The sequence below is a fragment of the Schistocerca americana genome, chromosome 1 (assembly GCF_021461395.2).
Source record: "Schistocerca americana isolate TAMUIC-IGC-003095 chromosome 1, iqSchAmer2.1, whole genome shotgun sequence".
Taxonomy (NCBI): domain Eukaryota; kingdom Metazoa; phylum Arthropoda; class Insecta; order Orthoptera; family Acrididae; genus Schistocerca; species Schistocerca americana.
Genome location: NC_060119.1, coordinates 245,297,417 through 245,305,939, shown reverse-complemented (window position 1 = coordinate 245,305,939; position 8,523 = coordinate 245,297,417).

Genomic DNA, 8,523 nt, shown 5'->3' with positions numbered 1-8,523 from the left:
ATTTTACGAAACACCTGGCGGGAACTGGAATACCGTCTCGACATTCTCCGAGATACCAAGGGAGCACACGTTGAGGTGTAACCTAAATAACGGCATCAAATGTAACTTACTATGTCAAACGGTTATTCTGTTATAAATTTTTATAATCAGGACAAGACTTTGTGCTCACCCTGTATATCATCAGCTGAAGTCTCTCGTCCATGCAATAGGATGGACATCCCACGTAAATTACGTAAATTTATATTTACGTGATCTTTTATTGTCACTGGAACAGGGCACGACCGTTTTAGGTACTTCGAGACTTGCAAAAAAAAAAAAAATGGTTCAAATGGCTCTGAGCACTATGGGACTTAACTTCTGAGGTCATCAGTCCCCTAGAACATAGAACTACTTAAACATAAACAACCTAAGGACATCACACACATCCATGCCCGATGCAGGATTCTAACCTGCGACCGTAGCGGCCGCGCGGTTCCAGACTGTAGCGCCTAGAACCGCACGTCCACCCCGGACGGCTCGAGACTTGCACAACTCTCATTTCTACTAGCTGTCGCAAGCTATGGCATTGATCCAGTTTGAAAATACGAAAGAGAGAGATAGAGAGAGAGGTTGACGAAGGCTGGAGGAAGGTAGGAGTTGAGTAAGCTACTGCGACCACTCGACGCGCACTCTCGTAACAACTTGTTCTTACTGAGCACACAATTGTTCTCGACACATGGGTACCGAAGTAAGGGCAGAGAGAAGCATTACCTGTTGACGAGCGATATTGGACGAGTACTGCCCCAAGCGCAAGATGAGAGGAGACACGTGGAGGCGATCACGCACGCTGTGTCTGCTCCTCTTTTTTTTTTTATTGGCGCCACCATAGAGCCGATGAGAATTTCCGGAGCAGTTATTCCCGTAATATCGGAGGACAGATCGACAGGCGGCGAGAAAACAAACACACGGCCGGAGCAATTGCCACTTTGGCATACGTAACGAGCTCCCGTCAAACGCGTGGGCCGGGCAAAGGCAACCGAATTTCCCCTTAGGCGAGGGTGGCCCGGGAGGCCGTCGGCCCGTTCGATTTGGATCAAACATTATTTACCTCGGGCCGTGACAAGCCACTCGACTTGACGCGCCGGCAGCGACCGTTTGTTCATCACTTACTGGATTACGCCTTCGCTGCTCGTATCGACGCCTCGCGATGCGAAGTGGTGTAGGGGAGAAAAATAATAATAAAAAAATAAAAAAAGCGGAAGGGTGAGAGCTCGCTCACCTACGGGTACTTCGCAACGCGGCGTTGTTATGGTTATGGATTTACTGCAGTTTGGTTTCCTTCGGAAACGTCTGCTTCAATTTATTTCTGGTCAGAAAGGAAAAAAAAAAGTTGCGCTACATGTCTTCTGTCTCTTTCTCCCCCTCCGCAGTGGTGGCAGCCGAACGGTACACTCTAGGATATGACCGAGTGTTTTATGATTAATTGAAAAAAAAGGAGGAGGGAAGTACAGCAGAATTCGCGCGCCCCCCAAACGCAACACCTCTTGCTCGCGTGTCTCTCCGCGGAATTACTACTCCGTTATGCCTGCGGGCGGCATTATTCAAATTCAGTAAAATGTCAAGTATTAATCATACGGCGCTGCCTTGCCGGGAATACTGCCGGTTGCCGACCCGATGATGAATGTTGGCAGCGCCACGGCTGTCGGTCGGACCGCGCGGGCCGAAAGAGTGGTGCGACGCGGGGAATTGCTCGGTAAAAACGGGCCCAGGGTAATTTGGGAGGGCGGCGAAAAATGGCGTGGCCGGCGGCGGCGCGGCAGCGCTCTGTTTTGAGGGACGGCTCACGGCTCGCGGCCAGGTGGGCCGCACTTTACGGCGGTCGCCAGGTGCTCGCCGCGCACCCATATTTCGCAGCTCTTTCGGACCCTTCGAACTGGACCGACGGTCCCACTCGGGGGCTGCTGTTTGCGGAAGCGAAGGTTGCGGACGAAACCGAAGCCCCAGCTGCCGCGGATGGCAGTTTCTGGTAGGGAAGAACGTCTATGCAGCAGAAATCCCTGTCTGCTGGACGGCTGGCCGAGCGGTTCTAGGCGCTAGTCTGGAACCGCGCGACCGCTACAGTCGCAGGTTCGAAACCTGCCTCGGGGATGGGTGTGTGTGATGTACTTAGGTTAGTTAGGTTTAAGTAGTTCTAAGTTGTAGGGGAGTGATGACCTCAGAAGTTAAGTCCCATAGTACTCACAAGGGAACCTCCCCATCTCACCCCCCTCACATTTAGTTATAAGTTGCCACAGTGTATAGACCTTGAAAAACTGAACACAGATAATTCGAGAAAACAGGAAGAAGTTGTGTGGAACTGTGAAAAAATAAGCAAAATATACAAACTCAGAAGTCCATGCGCAAGATAGGCAACGTCAAGGATAGACAGAGCTCAGGAGCGCCGTGGTCCCGTGGTTAGCTTGAGCAGCTGCGGAACGAGAGGTCCTTGGTTCAAGTCTTCCTTCGAGCGAAAAGTTTAATTTTTTATTTTCAGACAATTATCAAAGTTCATACACTCACACATAATCAACTTCGCTCTCCAAAATTCCAGGACATGTTCAGATTTGCTTGGACATATGCAGGATTTGACGGTGTACACAGGGAGAAATTTGAAAACGTTAAAAACATGTGTTTTGACAGAGCATAGGGAAAAGTGTGTGACTGTGAGACTTTTGGATTCATTTGTTGCAGTTTATGTGACAAACTCTTATGATTTCATCACTTTTTTGGGAGTAATTATCACATCCACAAGAAAACCTAAATCGGGCAACATAGAAGTATCTTTTTACCCATTCGCCAAGTGTACAAGTTAGGTGGGTCGACAATATATTCCTGTCATGTGACGCACATGCAGTCACCAGTGTCGTATAGAATATATCAGACGTGATATCCTGTGGAGGAATCGGTTGACCTATGACCTTGCGATCAAATGTTTCGGTTCCCATTGGAGAGGCACGTCCTTTCGTCTACTAATCGCACGGTTTTGCGGTGCGGTCGCTAAACACAGACACTAAACTTATTACAGTGAACAGAGACGTCAATGAACGAATGGATAGATCATAACTTTGCGAAAATAAAGAAAAATTTATCGCTCGAGAGGGACTTGGACCAAGGACCTCTTGTTCCGCAGTTGCTCACGGTAACCACGGGACCAATGCGCTGCCGAACTCAGATAATCCTTGATGTTGCTTATCTTCTCGTGGACTACTCAGTTTGTGTATTTTGCTTATTTTTTTAAAGTTCCACGGAACTTCTTCCTGTTTTCTCGATTGATCTGTGTTCAGTTTTTCAAGGCCTATGTGCAAACTTATAACTAAATCTGAGTGGGGTGCGATGGGGAGGTTCCCTTGTCAAAACCATTTGAACAAATCCCTGTTTATAGCGTGGACAAACATTCAGAGTCTGCCAACTTCCGGTTTTGCTCACTGAAGTAAGGGGTCGGTGAGCCTTCGGACATTCAGAATGAACGAGGGAAGATAAGAGTTTGACATCATTACAGCACAAGCTCGGATCAGAGACTGGAGAATTGGCCTATTGAAGCCGGCACCGGTATTTTAGTTTGCAAAACAGGTATTTCTCGGTATTTGTTTGCTCTCAGTTATACAGGTGTTCTTGTTTTTTACTGGTAACCTCGTGAAAAATCAAAATATCAACTAGCTTGCCAGAAATGCTAAAATTTTTCGTTTTTAAATGAACTTTTTTAAGAGAACGAGTAATTTTTATTCGAAACTTTGCGTTGTTTTGAAATATTGCGTTGTTATAGAATATTAGATTAGGAAACGAGAGGCTTAAAGTAGTAAATGATTTTTGCTATTTGGAGAGCAAAATAAATGATGATGGGTGAAGTAGAGAGGATATAAAATGTGGACTGGCAATGACAAGGAAAGCGTTTCTGAAAAATAGAAATTTGTTAACATCGAGTATAGATTTGAGTGTCAGGATGTCGTTTCTGAAATATTTGTATGGAATGTAGCCTTGTATGGAAATGAAATGTGAACGATAAAGAAGAGAATAGAAGCTTTTGAAATGTGGTGCTACAGAACAATGCTGAAGATTAGATTGGTAGATCGCATAACTAATGAGCAGGTATTGAATAGAATTGGAGAGAAGAGAAATTTGTGGCTCGACTTGCCTAGAAGAAGGGATCGGTTGGTAGGGCATATTCTGAGGCATCAAGGGATCACCAATTTAGTATTGGAGGGCAGCGTGGAGGGTAAAAGTCGGAGACCAAGAGATGAATACACTAAACAGATTCAGAAGGATGTAGGTTGCAGTAGGTACTGGGAGATGAAGAAGCTTGCACAGGATAGAGTAGCATGGAGAGCTGCATAAAACCAGTCTCTGGACTGAAGACCACCACAACAACAACAACATAGAAAACGATAAAAGCAATCAGTGCCAGTTTAATAACAATGTCAACAGAAACGAGCAACAAGCACATGGCATAAGAATTAGAGCAACAATTCAGAGACAAATGGCTCTGAGCACTGTGGACTTAACTTCTGAGGTCATCAGCCCCCTAGAACTTAGAACCTGATTAACATAAGGATATCACACACATCTATGCCCGAGACAGGATTCGAACTTGCTACCGTAGCGGTCGCGCGGTTCCAGACTGTAGCGCCTAGAACCGCTCGGCCACTCCGGCCGGCCAATTCAGAGACAGTAATGTATCTGTTACCATGTGGTGCGGCCTATTGGATGGTATGCGTATAAGACTTTCCTCATCTGGTCTATATGGTAGTTTATCGCTGTCGTCGTCGCACATAGTTGTATTACAGAAAGGCACCAACCCTAGTCTGCGAGTTTTTACTGAGAGCGGTAGCCACGATGTACGATGTTCCATTTTCTTTAAAAGATTAAAAAGGGAGGAGCCGCTACGAACTTGCCATATAATGTGAGGAGAAAACTCTAAACTTAGCAGTTCTTTCACAGTTTGCAATAAAAATAGAAACCAGCTGATCTGCTACCTGTGTCTACAAAACATTCTTTCATCTGCTTGTAGCCCTTGAGAACGGACAAATTAATACGAAAAATACAGCCCTTCAGCCTCAGTTTTTTACTCTTTAGCACTGACTATTCGTAATATCCAATTAGTGGTACGATCCCCGATTACAGCATGATTTTTGAGCAGGGTTTCAAAAACTTTGGAGCAATAGAAGAATACTGTAGTAGTCAACATTTTATCACTTTTCGAGAAAAGCTGTGAACGGTGGACGTACTAAGTTTTGTTGTATTAGCCTATTTAATTTAATATTCTGAGTCTATGTATCTTAAAATTGAGGAATTCAAAGTTTTCAATCTTTGTTCGATTTCTACGTTTAATTCAGGAAGTAACGGAAATAAAAAAAATCGAAAGTTGAGAAAAGGCGATATATCCGAAAACCTGTTTTTTCAGCTATAACCGGCATCCTTTGCTCGGATTGGGTATGGGTTCGTTTATAAATAATCCGTATGCTACCATTCATGATTTTCTATATTTACTTTTAACACGATGCGTTTCGGGAAAACATTCCCATTTTCAAGTGCATTTTTTGTGCTTATTATGCCATTTCTATGTGATGTTGTCGATGTGTGAGATTCTGCTTCATTTCTTTGAATTTACTGTAATATATAGGAAACACGCAATTTTTAGTTGGTTATCGATCATTTATGTGAAGTTAGTGGCGCATTTAGAAGAATTTGTACTTACAATTTTCTTATGGTCCATATGTACAGAGTCTCACATTAAACATCGAAAAATGTTAGATAACAAAACAGTTACAAAGATGTTCCTACAAGTAGTCAGTCAACAGAGATAACATTATAGGTCTTCCACAGGTCTTTTGTACAGAGGTTATTTATCTTTACGATTTATATCATAATATACTTATTCAGAGTTTACAATTGTCCTTATTTCTAAGTGTTACTATTTTTATTTAAGCATACTATCGAAACATCTAAAGAAATTCTCTGATTCAAGTTTTTTGTTTAATATTTTATCTCCATATTTTCTGTAATGTGAATGCGTCTCCAGTTCTTCTAGTAAATCCGTTTTATGTCCTTTATTTCATCGATGGAGTGCTTTGACATTTTGCTCTATTTTTCCAAATGGGTGTCCTGTATTATGTATGTGTGTTGCTGTTGGCTGATGTAGCCTGTCTGTTGTGTGTGTAGGCTTTATGTGCTCTGTGTACCTGGTGTTGAAATTTCGGCCTGTTTGTCCTAGGTAGAACGTGGAGTATTCCTGGCGTATTACCTTGTATATTCCAGAGTCTGAATGTGAATCATTATTACACTTTATATTTTGCATTAGTTTTTGTTGAAGTTTATTAGATATAGAAAACTTTGAGATTTTTGAAAATATTTGCAATCGTCTTATTCTGCAATGTCTTAACAGATGTACTGCCATTCTTTCTCTTCGTCTTGTCAGTATTTTGCACATATTCCTTTCCCCGCCGATTCTCTGTAGAAGCTCCTAATTCCTTACCTTTTCAACCCACCTAATTTTCAAAATTCTGTTGTAGTACCACACATCAGTTGCTTCGATCCTCTTCTGTTCCGGTTTTGCCACACTCCATGATTCACTACCATACAACGCTGCGCAACAAACGTACATTCTCAGAAATTTCTTCCTCAAATTAAGACTTATGTGTGATACTAGCAGACTTCTCTTGGCCAGGAACGCCCTTTTTGTGAGTTCTACTCTGCTTTTTATATCCTCCTTTTTCCGTCCGTCGTCGATCATGTTGCCTAGGTAGCAGTATTCCTTAACTTCATCTATTTTGTGATCAGTAATCCTGCTGTTAAGTTTCTGACTGCCTCATTTCTGCTACTTCTCATTCTTAGATTTACTCTCATTCCATATTCTGCATTTCTCAGACTGTTCATTCTGTTTTGCAGATCCTGTAATTCTTCTTCACTGTCAATGTTGTCTGAGAATCTTATCATTGATAGTTACTCACCTTGAATTTTAATTCTAGTTTTGAACATTTCTTTTATTTCGATATAGATTGAACAGTAGGGACGAAAGACTACATCCCTGCCTTACAACCCTTTTTAAGCCGACGTCTTTATTCTTGGTCTTCCACTCACGTTGTTCTCTATTGGTTCTTGTACATATTGTATATTATCCGTATTTCCTGGTAGCTTACCCCTATTTTCCTCAGAACTTCGAACAACTTCCGCCATTGGGCCTGTCGCACGTCCTTTCCAAGTCGACAAATCCTATGAACGGATCTTGATTTTTCTTTACTCTTGCTTCCATTATCAACCGCAACGTCAGAAGCGTCTCTCTGGTGCCTTTACATTTCCTAAAGCGAAACTGATCGTCGTCTAACTGAACCTGAATTTTTTTTCCATTCTTCTGTATATCATTCTTGTCAGCAACTTGAATGCGTGAGCTCTTAAGCTGACCGTGCGATAATTCTCGCACTTTTCGACTCTTGCTATCTAGGCGATAGTGTGCACACAAACGTGAATAGTCGTTTTGTTGTCAATTCCGCCGCGCGGGATTAGCCGAGCGTCTAGGCGCTGCAGTCATGGACTGTGCGGCTGTTCCCGGCGGAGGTTCGAGTCCTCCTTCGGGCATTGGTGTGTGTGTGTGTGTTTGTCCTTAGGATAATTTAGGTTAAGTAGTGTGTAAGCTTAGGGACTGATGACCTTAGCAGTTAAGTCCCATAAGATTTCACACATTTTTGTTGTTATTTGCCCCAGTGCCTTTAGAAATTTCGTTGGAGTGTTTTCTATCCCTTCTGCCTTATTCGCCCTTAAGTCCAAAGCTCTTTTAAATTATGATTCTAATACTGAGTCCCCTTTCTTCTATATCGATTCCTGCTTCTTGTTCCATCACGTAACCGGCCAAGTCTTCTCGCACATAGAGGCCTTCAATGTACTCTTCCCACTTACCCGCTCTCTACCCTACATTAAACAATGAGATTTCCATTGTCCTCTTAACGTTATTACGGTTGCTTTTAATTTCACCGAAGGCTGTTTTGGCTTTTTATGTGCTGAATCAGTCCGTCCGATAATCATTTCTTTTTCGATTTCTTCACTTCCTATTTATTTCATTCTTAATGAATTGTATTTCTATAGTCTTAATCTTTTCTGTACGTTCGTATCTGCACCACCAAGTGGACTAAGCCCGTCAGTATAGACTAACTGTTTTTGCGTCAATGTGTTCATAAGTCCACACCTCAACATCTGACCTGCTGCTCAGGGGCAAATAACCATTAATGCCTTGCTCTTGCTACAGGTACATGTACTTGGAGGTACTAACCAACATAAAAACCTACTACTCGTGGTAGGTATAATTATAAGTCTGCAAATGAAGTAAATATGGATGTAATGTAGTTCAGTACACTGTCCCCAGTCATAACTAAAAACAGCTGCAACTGCTACAACCGCAGGTTCGAATCCTGCCTCGGGCATGGATGTGTGTGATGTCCTTAGGTTAGTTAGGTTTAAGTAGTTCTAAGTTCTAGGGGACTGATGACCACAGCTGTTAAGTCCCATAGTGCTCAGAGC